Genomic DNA, 10,342 nt, shown 5'->3' with positions numbered 1-10,342 from the left:
TAATTGAAGCCCCTTTCTCAGCAAGGCTGTTGGTAGAGACCTGATGCGCTAACTTTTGTGTAAGACACGCATATCATTTTAAGGTACTTTTCAATYTCATGTTACTGTATTAGGGTTAGCATGAAACGGGAATGCTTTAAAAACAGCTTTACAGTCTCTTAACCAAAACCAGACCCAGGGACACAGGAATTGTATTATTTATGRCCGGAAACACAAGAGAGCACAGCTGGCTACGCATGGAAAATGGAAAAAAGCAAGAAAAGAAATTGAGGTTTTATGAGGGTCAGGTCATTTTTTATAAAACATTGATGTTCAAGGCATTTCAAGACAAATTTGAGGGCCCCCAAGCAGACAGTCAAGGAGAAGGCCGGTCTCCAACCGGGAACCCCCCCCCCCCCCATACTAAGGCACCGGTCGGTCCAGGATCCAAACCAACAGGAGGCATCCCTCTGCAGGCCGCACCCCGCAGCAGCTGGTCCTAATTTATGTTTTACAAGAAACTCCCTGGCTGAGATTCTCCATCCAGAACCTGTTGAAGTGAACGCTARGCTGCGTCAACTGCAACAGCATTGCTGTGTTTCACAGCAGCGATTTCGAAAGCAACCCTCGATGACTCTGGCCTGAGGGTGATCAAATGGAATTCAGTGAGGAGTTAAAGTGAATTCAGTGAGGACTTTAGAAGCTAAAGTCCCCCTCTGTCTCTCTCCTGACCACACCTCTTTAATGGAGAGGGTGCTGGGCAGGCAGGTCACTCCCGAGGAGCTGAACAAGTTCTTTGTATAGAGAGGGCAGAGTTTGTATAAGCTAAGGACCAAGAGGTCAGAGGGCAATGTGGGCGGAGAGGAGCCAGGCCAAACGTCTTATACTAGCATTCACAGAGAAGACCTCTTGTAATCTGGGCTGAKATAGGAGCTTTTCTGTCCACCCACCACCACAGAGTGGTTTCTGTAGCGACCACAACTGTTGGCCTGTTTGAAAAGGCTTCGTTGTAGTGGAGCTTCCCATTTTTGGGAAGACTTGGAGCTCTTTCTAAACATCCCTGTATGAAAGCCGGCGAGAGGGGACCTGCTTTACATCACAACCAGCAGTAAAGTACCTCGGACAAACAAACAGTGAGAAGTCAAACCGCTAGGCAGCAGTAGTAAAGGTCACGGGATATGTGTCACGAAGACCGTTTCCTTGTTTGCAAATACAGAAGTTACAGAGTTGCACATTTCACTTGACAGGTCATAGATACTGGGCAGCGTCCCATCGAGTCAGAAGGGACTGTTTATAAAGTGCTGAAAGGACAGGGCTGTTGGAAGACTGTTTCTATTTTAGCGTTGCTAGAGGGATCAGACTAGGAAGCAGGAGAGGAGCTTAGAGAAGCGTGAGGAGGCAGGAAGCGCTGGCTATTTCTGGCTCACAGCCATCCACCACCGACAGGGCTGTATACAATGAGGAGAAGAAGAGGAGAAGAATGGTGCATCATTCATAAACAGTCCCAGCTTCGTTATTTAGTTCCCCCTCCTTTTAGTAACATCCCACACCACGGAAAGAGAATACTCCGATTGCCAGACTGAGATCCAACCTTATCAAGGCTCCACTTCACACAACACCCTTAATCAGCTGATATACAGTCTTTTCCGTAAAAACAGTCACTCGTTTTCGGGTGTTATTTTCAGAGCTCAAAAAAAAAAATCCCCCCTTTTGTTTGAGATGAACAAGGACCTTGTTTTAATTCGCAGATCTAATGGACCTCCATTCAGCCGGTACCTACACCCTTCACTGAGGTGTAATCCCACCCGCCCCCTGTAAAGTGTTCCAGTGGGGTAAAATGAATGTTAGCAGGGCAGCACTCTGACAGCCGCGGCAGCGCCATATTTAATTCATTGCATTTGAATTATGTCCCTCATTCAACCAGGTACACAATCTTCCTTGGCTTTTCTCGACAGCCTCCTTTTTTATCACCGGGCTCAGTCGTACAGATAATAAACTTCTGGTTTAAGGTAATTACTTAATCAGGACAAACCTGTGTGTTAAGCAGCGCTATTAGGCGCTGCGGTGATAAATCAGAGCTGTAGCGACGGTGTGATGCTGCTGGGTGATTACATCCACCGTCTAATCAGTCTCTGGGAGACCCTTGCGGTCGTTAAGTACCTAAATTACACAAACAGCATGCTAACAACACGGTGCTTGTCGCGGGGCCGTGGTGGAGGACAGAGGCGGCCCATCGGGATGTTTGTTAATGCCAGCCAGGCAGCCACCAGCACGACGCAGCATGCTCACCTTCTGCACAGTGATGCATGGAGGTTATTGGTAGGTGGTACAGGACCTAGCTGACGAATTCTGATACCTTCCCCCTCCACTCCCTGTCCCGCAGCTCAGGGGGGTACCGTAAATTTTACACTGAAGTTAACAATTAAAATTGACCAGTAACAGGAAGGACGGTGGAGCTTTTGGTGTGGAGCTTTTGGTGTAATTCCTTATAATCACATTTGTATTTTCAAAGCTTTTAAATTGAGAGGCTACTGAGAGCTATTCCGAAAGCCAATCTGAAAATCTAAAACCGCTTGTTCCCCTGCCATCTCCCAGAGTGCCGTGCAGCACGAGGCCCTGTGTGTAGCAGCAGTTGGCATGGGGTTTTGTAGTTAGGACCCCAGGCAGATTGTACTGGAGGTATTTCCTGTCTGAGTGAGGCTAATTTCCCCTGTCATTCTGCTAGTAAGACAGAAAAGCTTTTCATTTCACTGCTGAGGTCTCTCCTCTCAGGATATCCATTAATCCCAGTGAGCCCATTACGCCATCCAGATCTGGGATCAGTTTGGACCTGAAACAAGAGGGATGTTATTTTTGCCTGTATAACAGAAAATAAATAGGACTGTCAACACCTGATGAAAGTATATTCTGACTTAAAGACAGACACAGAAAGGATTCCACTCCGTATAATTGTGGGAATGTCCCTGAGTGGATCTCTGTGTGAAATAGCATGAAGAGTTGGAATGTTTTTTTAAAATATAGTTTTTTCACCATCAAATGTGTTTAGTCCTCCAGGCCAGTCCAGTTCAGGCAATGCAATGTACAGTACGGTCCCATTAGAACCCAGTGTTTCTGCATGTGTGTGTGTGTGTGTGTGTGTATGTGTGGAAGGGTGTGTGTGTGACTATGAGAAAGTGAGAGGGCCTGCTGCGGTGCTCCACCAGATGTAAAAACAAATGTTATCACCCAAAGACTAATAGATGTGAGGGCCTAAGCACCGGGACATTCCAACACTGCTTCCCCCATGGGGGGATTGGACCCAGTCAGTGAATCAGGTGAACACATGCAGCCTCCTGAACTCTCCAGAGCGCTCGCCTTTTGTTCTCCCCCGCTGCGTGTGAACAATAGACCTGTCTGGGTGATAGAATAAACCCTGCTCAGGGTTGGTCAATCCCCCAACTGGTCCACTGAGTTGACTGGCTCAGGACGCCCATGCTGCCTCTTCTGCCTGCCTCAGGGCTCTCTCAGGGCTACGCTACATACAACGTCCCCCCGAGTGGTGAAGTCTTTTGTTGACATGTGAGAAATGTAATAGCAGGCATCCGTAAGGGATGGAATTAGTGGCTAATATGTACGCTTGTGGAATTAAAATAGCAGCTTGCAGTCATTTTCATGTGTGATTGATTCTAGCGGGCTTATATAAAGTAATCCGAGTCTTATGTTTAAAAACAGGCGCCCAGGTCAGATAAAAAACATTACTGATGTGTTTTGTCATACTTATGAACAACTGTCAATGTGAGTTTCCATTGTGAAAGATCAATATCCTCCGTTCTCACAGTAAAGTCACTTTTCCGGAATAGGTCAGTGAGTGTTGAGMGTGGCCACATCATGGTGRGGGTGTTGGGAGCCGCTTCGCTCCGTCATGTTTAGGTGACCCAGTCCTGGCTACTCTTTGTTTCCTGTCCCTCCTCGACCCCTCAACCCCTCTCTCCCCTATTATCCCCTCCCGTAATTCACCCCCAACCATTATTAATGGTGCATTAACTTGGCCTACACTTTTAATGAGCCTGTTTTGGTTTGCACCSACTCAACCACCCTACGCAGTCACACAAAGAGGGCTATTATTCTGGTGACAAAACATCACCATGGTGGAGAACTCCTGTCCCACACACAGGGCAGAAAGACACACAGAGGCCGGTCAGATAGATCCACTGCTACAGACTATGGAGAAGACAGACAGTGATCTGGTGAGGGGATGGGAGTCAGTTAGTTACAGCAGCAACGCTCCTCTGTTTTACCATGTTGTGTTTAAAACAGCTGTGGAGCATTATTGTTGTGCCGCCTGCCTGCCTGTCTGCTGGAGTTTTGAATGTCAGGTGTGCTTTGCTTTATGGTGTTTTCAGGTCAATTAAAACAGAACCCCGGGCATGTTTCCGTGACGAACACTTCAGAGGGGGAATATGACTCAAGCATGAGTCACTCACACAACAGCTTTAAAGGCCCACTCTGTGGTAGAACACCACTAGAAGACTGCATTACTGAACACTACAGTAACTCTATGCACTGTGTCTGTAGGACTAAATCGTCTTTTCAATTGAAAAGCAATGACTTAATACAATCAATCAGTCAAGTTACCATCCTTATTCTAGAACACAATTACATTTCTTAAGCCATATGTTTTTCACCAGAGCTTGCTTTTTTTTTTGCTAGTCTCTAAAACTAAATAAAGCTCAGACACCAGAGAAAGGAAAGGTAAAAAACAAGCGTTGGCCATCTTGAGACAAAGCATATACCCTCAAATAACCACTCCTCTTAAATCACAATACTCTGTGGCATTGTGCAGACCTGCTGGAGTTGGGCCATTTCCTGTGTCGTGGGGACGGGCCTGTCCGTCATGTTGTCAGACTACAAAGTGAGAGGAATGTTCTTGGAATGCTGACTCACACAAGTTCTGTCCCTGCACTGTGCTCTGTGGGGCGCCGGCCGGGTCCCAGAGGCCCCTAGTGTGCATGGCATGGCAGGTAACGATCTGTGGCCCTGACCCCTCTGACTCTCTGCTCCCTGCGTTCCCAGATCACCCTATAACGCAACTCCCGCTGGTACCCCCGGGACGGGGCGCGTGATGCCCAAATAATTTGAATACGGTCCAGAGATCAGCTGGCTGCCCCTCCTAGATCTCCGCCCGGTGCTGTCCTTTGCTCTCCTCTCAGCAGAAGAACATCACACAAGTTTACAATTAGAAGGTATGAACGTAACTGAACATAGAATGGAAACTTCCCAAGTTCATAACAACGACCTTGATAAGGAACAGGAGAATAAAGAGAGTTAATGCCCTCATGGAACYRTTTCAAACAAACAGGACAGAGTAAAGACAATAAACACACAATGTTAATGAGAAACAAAACTCTGTTAAAAACATAAAGACCCTAAACGTACTATTTTATTGGCACTAAAAAGAGGTTCGCCTGCACCACACGTCAGCTGTTGTTATCACAACAGTTAATGAGGAACGTCTGTTGTTTTATTTAAAGATGACCAAGGCCAAAACATTTTTTACTCAAGTATTTTATCCCTAACGTGAAAATCACCACAAAAGAGTTTGCATGAACATAAAAAAAAACACAATACAGCCAGGCTTTTTATGGAGAGATGACGGCAGGAGTCTGTGAAGCCTGTAGCCTCACTAGCCTGTGAATCCCAGACCAGTGTTTCTGACTAGGACCAAATATCCCTCCCCTGACCCTGCTCCTCCACTGCCTTTCTTTCATCCCCCTTTCTTTCGACGTTGCGACGGGAGCCTGCTCCATTTTTGCTCCAGCTCTGCCTGTGTCGCGCTCACTGCCGTCGCTCCCCACTTCCGCACTAAGCAGCAGGCCAGGCCACACATTGCAACAGCCAACAGAGCTCAGCCAGGRGGATATCTCCACTCTAGTCTCAGACCCCTGGCCAAGAACTTCAGTCACATCCCTTGACATGTTCTGTAGTCTGGCTGCAATAGCAGCTGCTTGTCTCTGTGCATCAGTAAGCTACATCCCACCTAGCTTTCCTTTGGTCACACACACTAGACTATTCAAAACCCCTTTAACGCTCTGGCAAATATTGTTGAACAAGCCCTGTGCACACTTGCAACAATACGCCCGTCGTCGGCTGAGAGGCCTGGATGAGGCTGGGGCCAGTCTTTTATGAAGACTGCTGCAGTGACTTGACTCCACCACCRTCTCCAGCCAACCCTCTCTCTCTCTCCCTCTCTTACACATCCCCAATAGGACACCCCTGACCCCCGTAATTCAGGGGCTGAATACCAATGGCAGGGGCACAAAAACCCAGGCAAACAGAGCAGTGTGTAATGATAAAGTGCTTAGTCTGTGAAAGTCGCTGCCCACACAAAGAGAGAAGAGTACACAGTCAAACACGGAACTCAAACCTCTAACATCTAACTGAGTATAAGATTAARAGAGATCTCAACAACTCACAATCAGATAAGGGATATTTTAACAAGGGATTCAATCAATGGAAAAATCACAGTTTTGAATTGTTGTTTTATTAAGCAGTCGACTAAAGCAGCGGTAGGCAACCCTGTTCCTGGAGTGTTGTGGGTTCTGCAGGCTTTTGTTTCAACTACGCATCACACCTGATCAACTGAGCTAATTGATCAGTTCAGTGATTGCCTAAATTCAACACACCTGGTCTTCCCGGTCGGTTAAAACAAAAACATGAAGTGCCGCAGGGTTGCCTAGCCCTGAACTAAAGGGTAATGCTTTGAGATCACGAGGCAAACAACACAATGGCCATCCATTGCCCATGAGACAAGCTATATACAGTATGATAGACTGTATCATTGTGTGGTCATTAAAGTGASACATTGTTGAAAACCTCTTCCTTCAGTAATTATAATTAGACCATGTATCCATGACTTGTGAAATTCCTTCATTAGAAAAGGATAAATGAACAACGTGATTTGTGACCTTATTCTAGTCTGGGCCTGCTTAGCTAGTTAATTAGTGTGTASACGCTCAAGCATCGGGTGGAAGACGAAGCATGTTACACCAACAATTCGTTTACAGAAGGACCATTGGCCTACTGAGAGCATCAGAGACAGTATCAACAAACACTACACTCATTTCATCCATTTGTCGTATACCTCAATTAACATACATACTTACAGAAAGAACATTAACGACATGTATAATCCAATAGTCAAATAAAAGACACTTAGAATTTTGCTGCTCGGGCTTTAACCTTTCACTGCAGTGGGCTGAATCAGGGTCACACAGAGTGWTTCTRYGTAGTCTTAAACAAATCTACTTTGAAACAGAAGTATACACCTCACACACATGGTTATGGGCTTAAACAAAGAAGACACTTGTACCATGTCAGATATAGAGTTGAGTTTGCATCCCAATAGTATACTTTATATACATCACAGAAGGCTGAAATATAACAAAACGGTTTGACATAGGAACACTGGATTTTCGTTCTTTAAAAAAAAGTATCTTTATAATTATGAAATTATGAAAAATATGAATAACATTCCACCCATGAGGCCAAAGAGGGRGCTTTTGGTCATTGACTGRAGGAAAGGGCCACAARGGAGWAACCTCATCCAAGTTTTCCAAATAACACTACAATCTTGAGCTGCACTCTCAAAAGAAAGAACAGAACGGTGAAGGTTTTTACCAACTGAGACCCTGATTGTGAATTGTCCTCAGACTCAGCTACTATCAATCTTACCAAGCCTGGGTACTAGGCTCTCATAATTACATGGCGTAGAGCTCAGTGATTCCAGTATAATTTGAGAGAGGAATGGGCATGGGTCCTGCTGGGGTGGAGAGCGAGGCTCCCTAAACCCTGCTTTCTGCATCCCACCTGTGTGTGTGTGTGTGCGTGCGTGCGTGCGGCGTGTGCATGACTATGGGGCCAAAGCAGAGAGAGTGCTGCTGTGCGGGACCATCAGTTCTGCTCTGGTTACACCCCAGACGCTGGGTCGGCTCTGTACAACTACAACCTCCAACCACTACAAGGTAATAGAGCTGACAGGTTGTCAGCTATGATTGAGTTTAGCCTTCAATGAGAAATGTGTCATGACACCCACAGCTCAGAGACGAGTTTTTCCAAAATGTGTTCCCGCTGTGTTTTTAGTTGAGTTCCAACCACATGGGGTAGAGATCATATTTAAATGAAAAAGCTAGCCTATGAAGTAAGTTAAATCAGACAGATTCTGTTGGTCAAATTATTTTGTTAAATATGCGTATCGGTAAATGATCTTGAACTCAAGCCAATGTAGAAAAGGTCCATCCATCCCTCCCCTGTTTTTAGCACGTTGTTCAGTGAAATCTGCAGGACTGCTAGCCAAGTCATTAGCTAGTGAAAACAGATCAATCTCTCACTATTTAGTCTCCTTTCACCTTCTGACTTTCTARATCCCCCACTTCACCGCCGTCAATGGAAARCCTTTGTGCGACTCAGATGGCACCCTACTACCCTATGGGCCCTGGTCAAAAGTAGTGCACTAAATAGGGAAAATYSTGCCTTTCGGGATGCCCCTCTGCCTCGGTTTGCCCTCCCTGCCTCTTCACTCAAGGGCCACTGGGTATTTAGATTTTCTCCATGTCTGTTCTCATTGGAATCTCCTTCCCCTTCCCTTCTCGTCCCAGGTCTTTTCTTAGGCAGGCAGACTGACTGATGATAGGAGAAGTGGCAAAGTTGGGGGGATGGGAGGAGAGGGAGAGAGGGAGAGAGAGAACCCCCCATTTGGGGGAAGTACAAAGGGTCTCATTGAGAGGCAGGTCTTTCGTCAACCCTGAGGGGAAGAGATGTTCATTACTGGAGGGGAWTACGGTCACCTTCGTTGGGCCTAGTTTTGTCAGTTCCACTGGAGGTTGGTGGGACTTCCCAGCTCTACTGGGGTCTAGCTGTAATTTTGGAGACTGACTGACTTGAAGTTCCAATACTTGCAAGGGTGTTCCTGTTCTGTGTTTTATGGACTATAGCTCGATTGATTAACTAAACTATTTGATGATTGCTTTCGCATTATCAGTGTACATTATACACGCATGTGAYAGCGTTGAATTGTATTGAATTGTATGCTCAAGAAATGTATAGTAAATATGCATTTGGATTTGGTCTGGATTCCTACTCCAACTAAGAGCCTTTTAGAGTCTTTTTAAATCTCTCTGGTTCTCTCAGAGAGAGAATACYGCTTGCTAATAGGGGCCCATTGACTTCACTGTGCTTATGAGGGAAAATACGGCTCAATCAGGGAATTTAACCACCTGCACTTGTTTATAGTCATTAGCAGTTGGCCATGGGCCACTGGTGATGTGTGGACTGGACGTGTTATAGGTTTTACAGTAAAACAATAAAAAAAATACGAGACCGTTTGGTGGAACACCTAAGGTTTCACAGTTTAATATTTTATTTCAAATCCATAAATGTACCGTAACCTGGTATTTTTTTGTAATGATTCATAATTAGCGGACAAATACACTGCTGTGGTGTTTTATCCTCGTTTGAGCTTTGATTTGCGTATTAAACTCTTGACAGTCTTAACGAGATGATATTGCTTCATCTCCAGCTGTTTGTCTCTGTAGTTACAAGGCAATTAGTCCGCCTTCTCTTATTTCAAATCCCTTTAAGCAGTGTGATKACAATTCAACTTTATTGCACTACTACTAAAGCAGTTAAATATTGCAACTGAAACACAAAAGGGGACAAATTATTATTATTTTGTATAAAAAAGGTCCCCCACATTTCTTTGCTACAYTATTTATTTTCCTATGAATGGTAATGCCTCAAAAAAMGAGTTTGAGGGAACTGAAGTGGCTAGGAGTTGATGATAAATGTCAGAAAAAAATCAGAAAAAAATGACCTTATTTATTTAATGAAATATCCAATATCCCACCTCATAGCTCATATTTTCCTTTTTGATAACATTACAAAGACAAATTGCCTCAGAGAAGCTACATTTTCCTCACTGTATGGGGCTGAATACGCATGGGAAACGCTGGTGTCACCACTAACCAGTCTTAAATCCAAACAAAATCACATGTCATTATGATGGACAACTGAAGCAGGAGGCCTGAATAGATGTGAGGGGGTCTCATTGTTGATCCAAACGGAACCCCCTCCGACTTGCCACCCTGCTCCACACCCACCCATCCAGTCTCCCGTGTCTCTCTCTCTGCCTCTCTGCTTCAGCCCACAGATTTCTCATGTCCTGCCGCCTCCATCCTTCTATTTCCCTCCTCCTTCTCTCTCTCTTTTGTCAGATGGAGTTAGGAACGGGCCCATGCTGGAATGGGRAATATTWCCACATCAACTCTTTGGGCCTWTATTATCATTGCTTAAATGAATAAGCATTTCTTATTTGTTCATTTTCATTTTA

The sequence above is a fragment of the Salvelinus sp. IW2-2015 genome, linkage group LG27 (assembly GCF_002910315.2).
Source record: "Salvelinus sp. IW2-2015 linkage group LG27, ASM291031v2, whole genome shotgun sequence".
Lineage (NCBI taxonomy): Eukaryota > Metazoa > Chordata > Actinopteri > Salmoniformes > Salmonidae > Salvelinus > Salvelinus sp. IW2-2015.
The sequence above is the reverse complement of the archived record's forward strand: the minus strand, read 5'-3'. Positions refer to the sequence as shown.